The 17,171-nt window shown below is 36.2% G+C and overlaps 1 protein-coding gene across 3 annotated transcripts in view; it reads left to right on the top strand.

The window, feature by feature from the left end:
* Positions 1-17,171, top strand: part of Gabra2 (gamma-aminobutyric acid (GABA) A receptor, subunit alpha 2) — a 137,458-nt gene that overhangs the window by 101,071 nt on the left and 19,216 nt on the right. The gene's annotated exons all lie outside the window — the stretch shown is intronic.

Here is a 17,171-nt window from a genome sequence, read left to right as displayed (position 1 = left end):
GAGCATTTGTACAATATATTCTGTCTTGGGAGTCATCTATGAAATATTTATAATATTATAGGATATATGAGGAAGACTGCAGGTATCTAGGATTTTTTTTTTCTCATTGTAATTTTGTTTGTTTTGTTGATTCAGGCTTTCTTGTGCAGAGCAAGTAAGCCATGAAGGATGACATCTCTTGCTTAAGCCTCCAAAATGATATCTTACGGATGTCTCCTTAACTTGACTTCGGTTTTGAAGTATATCTTTGTTTACAGTTCTTAAACTTTGAAATTATAATGTAGAGAACAATAGCTTCTCTAGTTTGATTCTTCCCCTACTTTATAGATGTATGAATGTGCATTTTTAGGTTTTAATTCTGACAATTATAAAAGCCACTAGTTATGTTCAATGTCAATTCAAAGAAATAGTTTCTAATTGGATGATTTTTATGATGAAAAATTTTCTAATTCATTATTTATCACAAATAACAAAATATATTCCCAGCTAAATCACCTTAGGGAGCTACAAAAAAGACCCCCAAATGATTAACATTTCAACATTCAACCTGCATTTTGTGGCAATACAATTTACAAGAATGGTAGGAAAATGGATTTGATAACAGTGGGGAGTTTGTACAGAGAAGGGCTTTCTTTAGGTTGCTTTTCTTTATTGTCTTATTGTCATAGTGCCAACCATATTACTTTATCTTAAACTCAACAAATCACAATATTACTGCGAAATATAGCAGTAGTTACACCAAGTTTGACTGTATCAGATAAAGGAAAACAGATGTCTCAGGCATCCCCTCTTAACTATTTCTGCATCCAGCTTTACCTTAATGCAGACTGTTCTGAACAACCCTCAATTCAGAAATCCTGAGATTGGCTCTGAGCCATGTTAAACTTTGGAAATTTGATAAGGTACACTAGACGTTGACAGGTTACATTTGCAAGAAGTTTGTCTTAAGTGATGATGGCATTGCAGGATCCAAATCGTTATCAAATTATGCCTAATTAAAGAGCTGAATCATGTCCTTTGAGACATCTGAGGACAGAGTAGTTCAGTCATGAATATCAAGGGTTTCATTAATTCAGAATTACAGATCTATTTGAAAAGTTTCTCAGATTTGTGTAAACAATGAAAGAACAGAGAAGAAACTTCCTCCCTGACCCAGTGTTCTTTCTAATGACCCAACTCTTACACCAAGTGAAGAATGAGTAGCTGAAAAATAAAACAATTAAGTCCGTTTGGAATCCATTTATATAGTTCAATATTCTTTGGATTTTCTCAGTCTACCACTAGATGGGACTCTTACATCCATGCTTTATATTCTCAGCATCTTTATCTACCATTTATCTAGGGGGCCTAAGGAGCATAGTAAACAAACAAAAGGAAGCTACAGAAATCTGCATTAGACAGACTCTATATGGTTTATTCGTGTTTGCCATTAAAAGTCTATTCAATGCATATTTTAATCACCATGTAGAGGGAATGTCAGTGAGGTACAGTTTGAAAGAAGGAAGATGGAAGGAGAGCTGTGTAGTTGTTCAGGAAGTGTAAATGCCAGACTTATATGCTTGTACTACTAAGGCCAAAAATCCAAGAAGACATCACTCCCATTTTCAGGTGGAAATGTTTACTGTGGAGTGCTGTGTTGTGCAAAAGACATCATCTTATGTAACTTAAAATGATATTTATATTTTGATGTAATGAAGCCTCTGTGTCACTCTCCAGAAGCAGTTAGAAGATTTGATAAGTCCCAGTCAGTTTTAAAACACATTTTTTTCCTAAGCATAACCATTTCCCAAGCAATTACAACTGTTCCAACAATTCTATGTTCTTAACATAATAGAGACCTTACAGGCTTCACCAGTAAAATGCACTGCTAGAAAATGATATTAATCTCTAACTTATTGAAAGAAATCGGCTTTCTAAATTTGTGGCAAAGAATTGCAGAGTTTCAAGTCAGGCTCTCTGAATTTTTGTCTTACATTTACAACTTGATAATGCTGTGATTTTCAGTAAGATTCTGAATATCACTTTATTTCAGTTTTGTCGCTTATATATTATAGGAGCTGCATCAGTTAATGCATTGAAGATAACCTTAGAGTTGTGTTGATGTCACATTAGCAAATGAAAAGAAAAACAAAAATACTTCCTTTTGATTCCTTTGACCAACACTTTTGAATTTTCTCCTGTGCCTTCCATCTGTCTGTGGTTATCGAACTATACATAAACTATCATCCCCCTGTCTCTGTCTCTTCCTCTATTTCTACCCCTACCTCGTTGCCTCTCCTCTCCCCTTTCTCCTCTCTCTTTCCCTCTTTCCTTTCTCAGCCTCTGTGTGTGTGCACGTGTGTGTGTGTGTGTGTGTGTGTGTGTGTGTGTGTGTGTGCATAACACCATGAATTCAGGAACAAGAACCAGATATCATTTCTACATCTCTATGCACAAAGTAGGTGCCTCTGCATTAAATATTGTATTTATTCAATCTAAAGAAGTTATGCTTGTCAGGAACTGTGATGGGCTTTGCAGGAGTAATGGAAAGTAAAACTGAGATACCTGTCCTTAGAGAGTTGGTGTTCTGTTTGAGGTAAGGGGCAGGTAAAGATACCCAGAACATTTGGTTAACTTTGCTGTGTTAATATGGAAAATACTCTCTGACAACAGGAAATACTCTCACCGCAGAACTCTAGTACCACCCCATCCTTGATCAAGTGTCTTGAGGCTCTGCCAATGTTTGAGTTCTAAAACCACCATGGATCCGAATGTGTATGAATGCACTTTCAGTTTCAAATATACTTTATTTCATTTCACTCTGACTTGAAAATCTTTTGATATCTTAAATTTAAGAGTTGCTACATGCTTTGATTTTAAATTGACTTACATAAAATATCAGTATGTGCTCATTAGTACTTACTATCTTTCTATAATTTACTTATAAGCTTACTATAATTTTGTTAAAGGTCGCATAAAAGTATTAAAATAATTTTATGGTCCATAATTTCTAGCAAAGTATAGTCAAGACTTGGGGCTTGGAGTGAGGACTAAGCAAGTTTAATGATTAAACCAGAAGCAAAATTATTAAATAATTGGATTTCTTTTTTGGATAATTATTTGAAAACAGCAGAGGAACGGTTATGATATATCAACCTTCTAACGGTTATAATTCAAAGACATCCAGTTCTACATGGTTTCAAAGCTGTTTCTTAAAAGTAAGATATCAGTACATATTGGCATACTTGAGTTTCTTATTTAAATTTTTAGGCCATGGTGGGGTATTTGCGAATTTTGTTTATAATCATAACTTACATTGCCTACTCTTTAATTCTCAAAGATTGCCTATATAATATCTGTGTATTATGTTAATAAGCATTTACAGCAGCTTTTTGGGTTGCAAATCAGCACAAATACCCAGAGCAAAATGAAATTTCCCAGAAGTGAATGATAGGCGTCTGACTAATAATAGGAATCTTATTTTTAAAATCATGTGTTAATCTTATAAGGCTGAACACTTCATATTTCAGTGCTGACATGTGCAGAGTTTGGAATCTGTCTTCCCTATCCTTACAACAAACCAAAGCTGAACAACATGAAGACTAAGGTGTCTCGTTGCATTCACAGTGAACTATGATGACAGCCAAAGTGTCATCCCAAATTGGAAAGAGGCAGGCAAACTCAGAGTGACACGGCCAAGAACTCTTACCTGGAAGAGAAGCTGTGGAGCCATATGCTGGTTGGAACATTGTCATAGTAATTTTGATGAATTGCTTGGGCAATCGGGATTACTGTGAGAATGAGGCACTTATCAAACTATGGTGTTCCTGGAGCATCACTATAGTTCATGGACTAACTAGAGACTGTTACTAGGTATTCAAAAAAAAAGATCTGAGAATTATAGCCAGGGTCAGTGCAACTAATAATTATGAGCTTTTCTCAGATCAAAACCTTCAGAAAAAAATAGGCTCGGTTGGCTAGAACTCCTCTCTAGTGATGTAAATGAAGCTTTCATTATCCCGCCCATCTAGCTCTTCTGACTTAAACCCAAAAGAGTGAAAGAGTGATAATTCATAGTCTGTCCATCAGGGATTCACAGAAATGTGTTGTGAATGTTGTAGCAAGTTGAGCAACTAGGACAATGGAGAAATATTGTCAGTCTTGTAACCTGGGACATAGGTTCACTAGCAGAGAGTTGTGGTCAGCATCTAAATCCTTCCCCTAAGCTGCTAATCACATGGTCTCTGGACTCCAACAACCTATAAGAGAACCAAATAGAACACTCTGAAATTCATGGCAGGTGGGACTCATAAGTACAGTAAGCGTTATTAACACAACTCAGCAAACATTAAACTAAACAAGAACAATTGACGTAAATCCTGTGCTACAAGTCCTCCTCAGTTCCCATTCCCAACTCATCAGTTTTCAGTAACAATAATAACAATAAAATTGCATTATACGACAGAAAGTAAAATAAAAATAGAAACAAAAGTGGCAAAACCAATACTAAACCATGATTTAGTTGTTGGAATTGCTGAATGGGAAACGTAAACTCTTTGGTACACCATTAATATTTAATGAATCTGCTGGTAAGCATCAAGGACAGGAAAGAGCTGAGTAATGCGGGCAGAGGGGTGCAACTAAGGAATAATCTAAAGGAAACAGAGATTTTGCTGTGTGCATGCATGAGTTCCCCAGAACAGAGCGAAAATTAAAAAGGTAACAATAGGAGCCATTGAAATTAAAACACAGCATGGAATTGGAGATTCAAGGAACAAGCTCAGCAGCAAGCTGACTGAAGAAAAGAAAGATGGATGCTTTTCCAGGTATATATCATTGCAAAGTTAAGACAGTGTAATTCAAACAGAAAAATAAAATGAAACGCGGTTTGGAGAAGTACTACAAGTTCAAAATATCTTAAATATACATAGTTGGAACATAAGAAAAGAAGGAACTAGGAATATAAAACAAATATTTGAGATAATGATGGCTGAAAACTTAGGAATATTAATTAGAACACCAAGCCACAGAAAACACTCAGAAATCCCCAAGAGCAGACATAAGTAAAAATGAATGAAGACAATACAGAAAGCCGAGTGTGATGATGTACATCTGAGACCCCAGGCTCCACCTGATAGAGATTTGGTTGGCTCACAGCAAATTTGAGCCAGCTCAGCCTATAAAGTGAGTTCTGGACTAGCCAAAGCTACATAGAACATGTACCTAAAAACAAACAAACAAACAAAAACAACCTAATTATTCAAAGAACAGTAAACTAGAGGCATTTATAAAATCTTGGATGTAGTTGAAGAAGGGAAATGAAAACAGAAATCAAAATAATCACTGTAGTTATAGGCAAAGTATCTGAAGTAATCTTTAAATTGGGCTTTAATATCATGGACTTGCTTAAAATCCTCACTTTCTATTTTCATCCCCGTATCCTTTGTTCAATTTCTGCCTGAAAGCCGAGATCCTGTGTCCTTCAGTCTTGTACAGGTTATCTACTAATCGAGTTGATATTTTGTTTTGATACCAAGCTATTCTTACCACCTGTTTATCCACATTAGATTTGCCCAACCTTCTTGTCTACACAGACTGATGATCTGGCCAAATTGTACATAGAAATCATTTGTGTTCTTATCTTTTAATATCTCTTGGAGAGTTCTGATTTTGTTTCACAGTGTCCAGAATGTGGGGATTACTTCAGGAATGAAGTGATAAATTTCTTGATATCATGCTAATAAATACATGCTTTTCCATTCTAGATCACTAGGGAGCAGTTTAAATAAATATTTATAGATTACATATCTGTGTAGTAAGTTTCTACATTCCATTAGGAACTCACTTTCTTTTTCATTTTTGGAGAGAAGACAGATGGGTCATAATCCATACTGTTTACTGGGGAATAGGCTTGTGCAAATGAGTGCAAACTGAGCAGGGGAGGCAATGACAGAAGGATGTAAGGCACAGGTCACAGATGATCTCAAGGGAAAGAATGCCAAGGAAGTATGCATAGTATGGCTACTACAGAGACCAAGAGCCTTTGCTCTTTATTAACGTGTATGCTCACATGTACCTCCAGAAGTAGGACTCAGTAATTATTAATAATAATTCATTACATAAAGGAATATGGGTTATCAAAGTATAAAGGAGGGGAATGTGAATAAGAAGAAAGAGTAATGTTCGAGCAAAACCATGTACATTTACCCAAGCTGACAACATTTATGCCTCTATCCTTGAATCTAAAATCTGAAATTGGTGTCATTTAGATTGCAGACACAGTCACTGAAAAGAGACCTTTAAGAAGCACAGTATTTGAGTCTGGAAATGAGTTTTGGATATAATAAATTTATGGCTCATTCATATAAGCCCCCACTCCCAATAACATGTCATCTCTGTGGCCATATTGTGGCTTCAAAAGCTGTAAATAGAACCTTCTAGACCATAATTGTTTCTGTGCTCTCACAAAGTCTGAATTAGGAAAGTATGATTTAACTAGGTTTTACAATAATAATAAACATGTAAATTTTCCCCAAGATAGAGAAGAATCAATGCTTTATTGAAAATGTTTAGAGGAGCTGTAAATTATAGTTGTAACCTTTCTCAGTGTGATAGTAATGTGTTCTAAGCATTGTTCTGTTAATTTACCATTGTAACTTTCTCAGTGATAGTAATGTATCCAAAACATTATTGTACTTGGGTTAAGAGTTGAGTAGTGTTTTGTTCACTGTGATGATTAAAGACAGAAATAAAACATTTTTATCAGATTTTTGTTTCTGCCATTTCTAGCAGTAGCCAGCAGGTGGTATCAAACAATTTTATATTTCTTCTATTGCAACATTTGCTTCTGATTATTGTGACTTTGTTTTCCTCACTTGTACGACACATGCTCACCCTCTTTCCTCTCCCCTTTCCTCTCTCGTTACCTCTCTCTGTCTCTTTGTCTACACACTCTCTCCCTTTCTGTCTCTGTCTTCCTTTCTCTCTGTTTCTGTCTCTTTCTCTGTCTCTGACTGTCTCTCTCTGTATCTCTCTGTCTCTCTCTTACACACACACACACACACACACACACACACACACAAATAGCTTTATATTATCTTTGTTATTTAATTTCTTGAATTTACCTAGGGGCTCTTATTCTTTCTCCATACACAGATGTATCTTTTGAAAATAAAAGACCCAGCTTCACACTCTGTTAATTCATTTGGTCTCAAAAACAATACTAGTAGAAAGAATAATGTAAAATCCTTACTTAAAAAAATAAACTGATTAAAACAAAAGAAGAAGCAGTGAAGATCTCTCACAGTCACAGGCTACAACTCAAGACATCTGGTAGTGGTGACCCGTCCTTGAGTGCTGTTGAAACCACTCTCTCGGATTTGATTTTCTTCATTCAACGCATATTTCATCCCAGCTCTTAGGGTTTACTTGGTTAGAGGCCATTTATTTAAACACAGGAATTAGAATACCAATTAAACTTTACAAGTTTCTGGGACTATTTATATTATTACATAAAAGGAAACCAGGATATATAAGAGGTAGAGGTTAGATGTGATCTTTGCCATCAGCCTAACTCACTTATCACAGATGCAGAGATTTTAAATGATGTTTTTGTTCTTCCTATGGGGTTGCAAACCCCTTCAACTCCTTCAGTCCTTTCTCTAACCCCTCCATTGGGGACCCATTGCTCAATCCAATGGTTGGCTGTAAGCATCCGCCTCTGTATTTGTAAGGCTCTGGCAGGGCCTCTCAGGAGACAGCCATATCAGGCTCCTTACATCATATACTTCTTGTCATCCACAAAATAAATGATGAATTTAAGGTATTTGCCTTCATGTCTTACTGAGAAACATCTAGTTCTCCCAGAGAGAGAACTAGATGCACACTGCAGAGGTCACACCAAGGTGAGAAGGAGGAATGCTGAAGTGACTTTATGGCAGCACTCATTTACAGAGGGCATGATGAGCTCTCAAGATGACATTGTCAGAAGACACTGCAAAGTTTTTGAGCTTTCCAGATAAGTGCACCACTTCTTAATGTTCAGCTCTTTCTGTTTACATTGTAATGAGGACCATCTGGGTTGAACCATTAGACAGAAAAGCTGGCATATGAAAATCTTATCCTTCTTGTGAAAGGGAAAACAGGAGAGATCAGGGGAGGGGGCAGGGCGGCAGGAGGAAAGCACTTTGCAGATGAAGTGAACACTGTCATTGTCAAATCCAAAAACCTTCTGAAAGCAAATGAAAGGTGGATAGGGGAAATGTTTGCATATGGTAAAAAGCTAATGTCTGCACAGAAGATTCATATTGAATCGGCTGTCACCCAGTATTCACTTCAGTGAATGGACCTGACACTAGATTTAGCTATGAGTACAAGCTTTGAAAGAAAATTGAGCTTATGATCCTCGGTCGTTTGTACTTGATGATACTTAATTTAAAAAAGAAATTAATGAAAATATGATTACATCACTTTACCCTTCTATTTTTCTCCCTCTTAACCCCTCCCATGTCCTCTCCTTCCAAACTCTCTCAGACATATCCCAAACTTCCTTCTCAATTTAATAGCCTCTTTTTCCTTTAATTATTTTAGTTACATATGTGTAGTGTGTGTGTGTGTGTGTGTGTGTGTGTGTGTGTGGGTGGGTGGGTGGGTGGGTGGGTGTAACTGAATAATTACACATTTTTGAACTTGTAAGGTGTGACTTTTGGGCATGTAATTTTAGGGTTGACCATTCCTCTTTAGATAACCAAGTACGGTTCATCCTTGGGAAAGTCCATTTTCTTCTCTTAGCAGTCTTTAGTTCCCTGTAGTTCTTTGTCTAAAGATAAGTACACATGACATTCCTCCTTTCATCTTAGAATTCTAAAACAATAACATTATCATTATCTAGGTATTGTTTGGGAAGCCGTACTGTTGAGATATTATAGGTAAAGAACTTCATTGTCATTTCTAGGATAAACAGTTTCACTGTTGATTTTCTGTTTCTCTGGCTCTTACATTCTTTATGCCCTCTAGTCTGTGATGAGACCTACACCTTAGGTGTAGGAGTTTTTGTTGGTGTATGCACCGAGCCTGGGTTTCCAATGATCCATTGGTCTCAGCATTATGACCTATTGTGGTTTTCTGTACTAGTCTCCATTTGCTGCAAAGGGAGAAGTTTACGCATAAGCATAAGATCTAGAATGAGTGTCAGTGGTGCATCCTTAGGGACACCTTTCCATGCAGGTCATTGTTACAGGTCCTTGATGTCTTAAGAAGTAGAATTTTTGATGGCCTCCTCCTGTAGCAGCTCTCATAGTATGTTCTGGGACTGTGGAAGACAGACTTCAGGAAAGGGACTTTTAGATGAGCTCCAGGTCAAAGCTCTGAGTCCTGTTTTGACAGATGTGGTTTCTACAGTAACAGAAACTTACCTTTAGTTCATGACAGACAATCAAAGAAACAGCAGTATTTTATAAGTAAAGTGGACTACTCTGACCTGTAGTTTGAAAGAAGATTTCTCATGACTGGTCCTAAGGGTTGTGTCAGTCTATTGCTTTTCTGTAAAGAATGAGTAGCTTATGTGGCATATTTATCTATATGTGTTTATGTACATACACATATACATATATGCACATTTGCCATATTGTTTTAGATAAATGTAAAATATGATTTTGAGGCTTAATCTAACAGCTATAGAGTGATTAACAGCTCTTCTTTTCTTCTGTTTGACTTACTTCCCAAAGGCCCCCCCTACAGTTTTTTTTTTCCTTTTCTCCTTTCTGAGCACATTTACTGTAGTTCCCTCTCTAGTACAGCCCCTCAGCTCTCTTTACCAGTAAGTGAGTTTTGCAGTAAAACAAATTTAACATTAGTAAATCTTAATATATCCATTATTTGTGAGGATTTATACTTAATTATAAATGAAAGATAAGATCAAATGCCCATTTTGAAATTAATTCACTTATTCTACTCAATAACAAGAAAAAAATCAAGAAGCAAATAAAATATAAGTAGACCACTGCAAAAATATAAAATTAATAAATTTCTTACAGAATTATAAAAATAAATAAATATAAACAAAAATAAATATGTATAGTGCTATCCTCTTATACTTTGTCCTTGTATAGTTTAATAGTTTAATTAATTGATTAATTTATATTACTTTTTAACTACCTATATATATTTACTTGTTTATATGTTTTGCCTACACTGTACATATGAGCATCACCTGTATATCTGGTGCACATGGAGGCTAGAATATTGTGTGGAATACTTTGAAAATGGAGTTATTGATGCCTATGAGGTGCTATGTTGAACTGAACTCTAGTCCTCTGTATGAACAACCACTTTTATCCACTGAGCTGTCTCTACAGTCCCTCTCTTTTTTAAAAAAAATAAAAAGAAAATCTATCTTTATATACCATCTATTTATCTACTATCTATGTATATATATATATGTATTATCTATCTATCTATTATCTATCTATCTATCATCTATCTATCTATCTATCTATCTATCTATCTATGTATCATCTATCTATCTTCTTGTGTGTGTGTGTGTGTGTGTGTGTGTGTTTGGTGTGGTATGTTTATGTGTGTATTTTTCTTACATGAACATAAGCCACACGGGCTGACACAAAGCCATGGAGTATCTACTAAAACTCTAGTATCAGGCATGAGAAGTTTCCCCTGGAATCATAAGTCAGATTAGTCCACATGACTTCCAGAATAATATACACTACAGTGGCTGCTCTTAGTTCCCTACCATAGGTTGAAAGTAAGTGCCTATTGCTGAGGAAACCACATACTCCAATCACAGAACTCAGAAGCTTTGACCTGGAACTAACCCTGAGAGCCTCCTTCCTGCATTGTAGCTTCCATAGTCGCAAAAAGTACTATGTCAGCTGCCACAGAAGGGAAACTATCAACAGTCCTATGTTGGTAAAACAACAAGGAGCTATAACAATGACCAGATATCCCTAAGAGTAAAGCAGTGACAATCATCTTGATGTTAACTGACTGCAGTCATTTAGACTTAATGGAAAGTCATGGGTGATACAGAACTAGCCAGTGATCCAGAGCTGGAGAGGTCACATATCTTAGAGGAGAATTTACTACCATGCTTTATCGACTGTGTGTGTGTGTGTGTGTGTGTGTGTGTGTGTGTGTGTGTGTGTGTGTGTGTTTAATCCCATATCAAAGAAGCTTCTCTTTGTAGTAAATAAAGACTGTTACAGAAAACCACAGTAGATCATAAAACAGAGATCTATTGATCATGAGAAACCCAGCCTTAACATATCTCCTGCCCCTAACGCTTGGGGAACATCTCTGAAGAGGGGGAACATCATAAGAGTCAGAGACTCAGGAAATGTACAAGCAAGACTTCTAGAAATGACAAGCAAGTTGTACCCATGATTCTTCAACAATATGGCTCCCTAAACAGGACTTGGACTGTAACAATATCATTAAGATGCTGAAGTGGAAGGCAGGAAGGAACCTTAAGTAATTTCACTCATATATAAAAAAAAAGCTATGGGCAACTAAGAGATCATTAGAGAGGAAACATTAGTTTCTCCCATGCATGAGCCCCTAGTTGCTCATCCAATTCAGAGTCATCAAATCTTAACTCATATATAAACAACCCACACTCTACTCAATTTAGCAGCATATATGTTTAGAAGCATATATGTGCTTCAAATCTGGTAGTGTGTGGCTTGTATGTACATGATTTATACATATTTATATAGGTGTTTGTGTGTATGTGTGTGTAACAATAACAACCAAAGGAAGCATCAATTTATGATGGAGTAAAGTGTAGGACCTCAGAGGAATTTGAGGGAGGGGATGTGGATAAGGGAGAAGTGGAAGGAAATGAAGCTATAATATATTTAAAATTCTTAATAAAAGAATAAAATTAAATATATGAAAATTCAAATTAACAATGACTTTCAGCTTACATTTTATTATAAAAATTATATGGTCCATTTGTTTTTAACTAGTCAAAGTATTTAAATATATGTGATAATATAAAAATGTACTACAATATTAAAATTAGGTACATTTTATTTCTAATTTAAATTGGGATATTATAGTCTTTTCTAAAATAATTTTTGTAGTGTATCCAGTCTAATTTATTTTACTGAGTTCATTGAGGCATATCTGTGTCAACATACAAACATAACTTAATATGTTTTCCTTACACTTAATTAGCATCACTTCCTTAACCATACTGTCTCATGGACATAATCACAATCATTTTATAGCTCTATTTCCTCATTGCCACAATGTCCTGTTGTCCATACTGCAAATAACTTAGAATTTTTCAATATCTCTGGTTATGTAAAGGTTGATTTGTAAGTCTTTTCTTTCAAAGAAGAGTTTACAAACTTGTATTCCTGAATTATTTCCTCCATATCCTTTTATCATATCAGTAATAGATATTGGTCTAAGAGTATTATTTTCTTATGAAAAATAAGAAGAATTAAAAGTAGCATATATGCATAGTGAACCTGACTTTGGGTTAATTGTGTCGTTCAACATATTGCACTGAAATATTTAAAAATTATGCTTGCTTTCTACCTGAGAAAAAGGAATAAACCTTTTATATAACTATAAGAGCCATACTAGTGACCAACAGTAAGCACAAGGTTAAGATATGGAGCCATTTGAGAGTCTATCTTCCAGAAACAGTGATCCACATGGCTTTGTTCTATCCAGAAGTAGAAGTGAAGAGTCACAGGATAATTCCTTTTAAAATGTTAGGAGAGGTGACAACTACAAACAATGGAAAGGAGATCTGAAATTATACCTATTCATAAAAAACATTTAAAAGAACTATTGAAATTCATGAAAATTAACATTTGCAAAACTTTGGAAATTATGTAGCTGCAGCAATCCAGGATACACTTACTTAAGGTAGAAATAATTGATATTGTTGAAAATAATAAGCTGTGAGATAATGTGATATGGTGTGTAGATATCATTGCTCACATCCCAGCTAAATGTGAACCATAAATTTAACAGCCTGCCTTCCTCAATCTAGAGAAAGTAAAACATCATTCAGAGATAATGAGTTGGATGGAGGGAGGGCTGTGTGAATACAATCTTTGTTGTAAGATAACTTGAATTCACATTCCTATGTACAAAGAAGGTTTCTGAAAGCTCAGTGGTGGAAGGTAGAGGCAGGAAGATTTATATGGATTTCCTGGTCATCTTTCTTTGACAATTGGTGAGTTCTAGATTCAATGTGACACCCAATCTCAGTAAAGCAAGGTGGGGAGAGTTAAATGAAGACACCTAAGGTATCTTCCAGACTCCATAGTATAGACAAAGGTATTTGCACATGCAGCAAATGCATGCATACAGCACATACAATACATACATACATACATACATACATACATACATACATACATATGTACATACATACACACACACACACACACACACACACACACACACACACACACACACACCTATCCATACACAAAAGAGAATAAGCGTTGTATGGATTTCATAGTAGGCCCCTGGAAGACCACTCCAGAGGGGTCTTTTGTTTCCCCAACTCTAAACTTCCCTGATGGCAAAGTTAGAATCTGGTGGGAGAGGATATCCACTGAAAATATTTCCAGGTAGAGGCTTTAGGGTTTAGACTTCCTTAAGGCAACAGAAAATATTCAGAAAAAAACATAAATTAATCACAAATATTGTGAAGGAAGGCTTGAGAATGAGATGTACATATTTATGGAAAACATTGGCACATTCCTTAGAGTCTATAAGGTCACATACTACCAGGGTTAAATGTATACTTAGGAAACATCTGGAAAAAAGAGCAGATGTCTTTACATCTTTACGAAAAGAGACTTTAAGAGTCTACACAAGCAGAATACTTTTCTTTGAATGTTGCAAAAACAGTGTTTATGTGCATTAAATTATACATGGAGATACATGGGAGAGATTAGATTGTATCTGATTTTAGGCATTTGAGGAAACTTCTGCATTCATACGATAGGTGTCTACCAAGCTGACAAACAGACTTCAATGGTCCCAAACAAAGACATGAATACAAACACATAGATGATATTCAGATAATACACTAAATGAATACAGAAAATGTGGTACATTTACACAATGGAGTACTACTCAGCTATTAAAAAGAATGAATTTATGAAATTCCTAGGCAAATGGATGGACCTGGAGGGCATCATCCTGAGTGAGGTAACTCAATCACAAAAGAACTCACATGATATGTACTCACTGATAAGTGGATATTAGCCCAGAAACTTAGAATACCCAAGATATAAGATAAAATTTGCAAAACACATGAAGCTCGGGAAGCACGAAGACCAAGGTGTGGATACTTTGCCCCTCTTGGAATTGGGATCAAGGCACCCATGGAAGGAGCTACAGAGACAGAGTTTGGATTTGAGACGAAAGTATGGATCATCTAGAGACTGCCATACCCGGGGATCCATCCCATAATCAGCCTCCAAACACTGACACCATTGCATACAACACTAGCAAGATTTTGCTGAAAGGGCCCTGATATAGCTGTCTCTTGTGAGACTATGCTGGGGCCTGGCAAACACAGAAGTGGATGCTCACAGTCAGCTATTGGATGGATCACAGGGCCCCCAATGGAGGAGCTGGAGGAAGTACCCAGGAAGCTGGGGGGATCTGCAACCCTATAGGTGGAACAACAATATGAACTAACCAGTAACCTCCCCCCACACACACACACACAGCTTGTGTCTCTAGCTGTATATGTATGAGAAGATGGCCTGGTCGGCCATCAGTGGAAAGAGAGGCCCATTGGTCGTGCAGACCTTATATGCCTCAGTACAAGGGAACCCCGGGGCCAAGAGGTGGGAGTGGGTACGTGTGGAAGTGGGTGTGGGAGGGTGTGGGGGACTTTTGGGATAGCATTGGAAATGTAAATGAAATAAATACCTAATAATAAAAAAAGAAAGAGACACTCAACATAATTATCATTTAAAATTTGTGGATAATGGGCTGGTGAGATGGCTCAGTGGGTAAGAGCACCCAACTGCTCTTCCGAAGGTCCAGAGTTCAAATCCCAGCAACCACATGGTGGCTCACAACCATCCGTAATGAGATCTGACTCCCTCTTCTGGAGTGTCTGAAGACAGCTACAGTGTACTTACATATAATCAATAAATAAATCTTTAAAAAAAATTGTGGATAATGATAGAGACCAGAAGACACTTGCATCTCATTGTCAAGGTTGTTGAAAGAAAGACTGTTAGCCAATAATTCTAAACTTTCACAACTAATTTTTTCAATTTATCTAAAATTTAAATATTGTTCTTGTCATAATAGTGACAGCAATAAAGAGTGAACATATCTGAAGTATATATATATGTATGATATATGTATAAGCATCTACTTAACCTAGATAACAATACAAAAAATGAGTAAATGTCATTAGCAAACCTTGAGTAAAGTATCATCAACTTAAATGAAAACATGCTGGATAATAACTCAAATGCACAGCAGAAATACAAAACTAACAGTAAATATTGCTCTATGAGCAAATGTAAAAATAGTTAAGATGTATATTTTTTGCCATCTTCTTTAACTCAGATTTTCTAGTGAAATACACAAATGTGAGTTATATATTTCTGTTAAACCAGCATAAACATATAATTTCCCATGGAATTATAGTAAGACAAAATGTATATGCCATTGACATTTTGTTGGCATCAATGTAAATGATATTATTATTGTAAATTTTAGTGCCCAAGATAACAGCTAAAAAATAGTTCAAAATAAAATGCTACGATGTTCTGTTTCTTTTAACAAAAGGGGCATCCATATGCTTTATAAATATGGAGATTTCATTTTTGAAGTCTCAGTGTCTAAGATGCAGTGGGTCCATTTGCTAAGCTTCTAGTGAGAGACTAATGGCATATGACATCAGAATGGCTAAGAGCACCTCCTGAAAAAGAAAATCAATAGTGAGACAGAAAGCTGGGGCTATTCAAGGCCATGCCTTGAACTCTTGGTCTCTTCTGGGTCTCATGCTCCCTTACCTGGCTCCTCCTGTCTCTGTTTCTGTTTGCCTATTTTCTTTGTCTTTTGCTAGCTTGGTCTCAGTCAAACTTTCACATGCATTATCTTAGTGCATTTCATGAGCAGCATCTGTATGGTCCAGTCATTGCCAGACTGACCCTGTCTCCAAGACATTTCAACCCTTCAACCATATTGTGGACTTCAGAACCTAAAATTTGGGATATGCTGAAATAATAACATCCAAACTATAGCATAAATCAAAACAAAAGGAAATTAATATGGTAAGCAGTATTTTAGGCAAGATGTCTTTCCATTTCTGTGTTTGTATCATGGACATACGCATACAAAGAGTTATGCATTTGTATGTATCCATTCATTTGTTCACTTGAGCAAACATACTGAAGGAAAATATCCATCAATGTGTTGCTTCAAAACATAGTATGTTTTTAAAAAGAAAATTGTCATTCACTCTTCCTAAAGATGCTTTCTTGCTCTATCTATCTATCTATCTATCTATCTATCTATCTATCTATCTATCTATCTATCTATCTATCTATGTGTGCATGTGCACAAATAGCATGCAGGTGGAGAGTGAAGACAACTTTTAGGGTTTCATTCTCTTCTTCATACATGAATGCCAGCATTCACGAGCACAGGTCAAAATCAGGTTGAATGGCAGGTACCTTTATGGACTGAGCCATTTTGCTGGCTTTATGAATGCAATTTTCGTAATAACGGAACAGCTGCTGAGGTCAGTTTATTTTCCAAATGTCTGTTTGTTCCCACTGTGACCACCATATCTTATGCATTCACTCATTAGTGAGAGGAATAATTATTACTTACTACTCCTGATTTTATTGTACATGAGGGTAAAATGCCACTTTATTTTAATGAAATGTGAAATGTAACATAACCCCCAATTTTTCAAATAATCAAAATGTGAGGCAACTTCATTTGTTGTTATGAAACACTCTGAAGAAAACAACTTGGGGAGGGATGGGTTTATTTGGTTTACATTTCCTTCCCTGTTCATCACTGAAGGAAGTCAGGACAGGAACTCAAACAAGAATGGGACCTGGGGGCAGGAGCTGTCCCAGAGGTCCTGTAGGGCTGCTGAATACTGGCTTACTCTTTATAGCTCAGCCTTATTTCTTATAGTACCTAGGACCACAAGCCCA

The sequence above is a fragment of the Mus musculus genome, chromosome 5 (assembly GCF_000001635.26).
Source record: "Mus musculus strain C57BL/6J chromosome 5, GRCm38.p6 C57BL/6J".
Lineage (NCBI taxonomy): Eukaryota > Metazoa > Chordata > Mammalia > Rodentia > Muridae > Mus > Mus musculus.
This window is presented reverse-complemented; position numbering and strand designations above follow the sequence as displayed.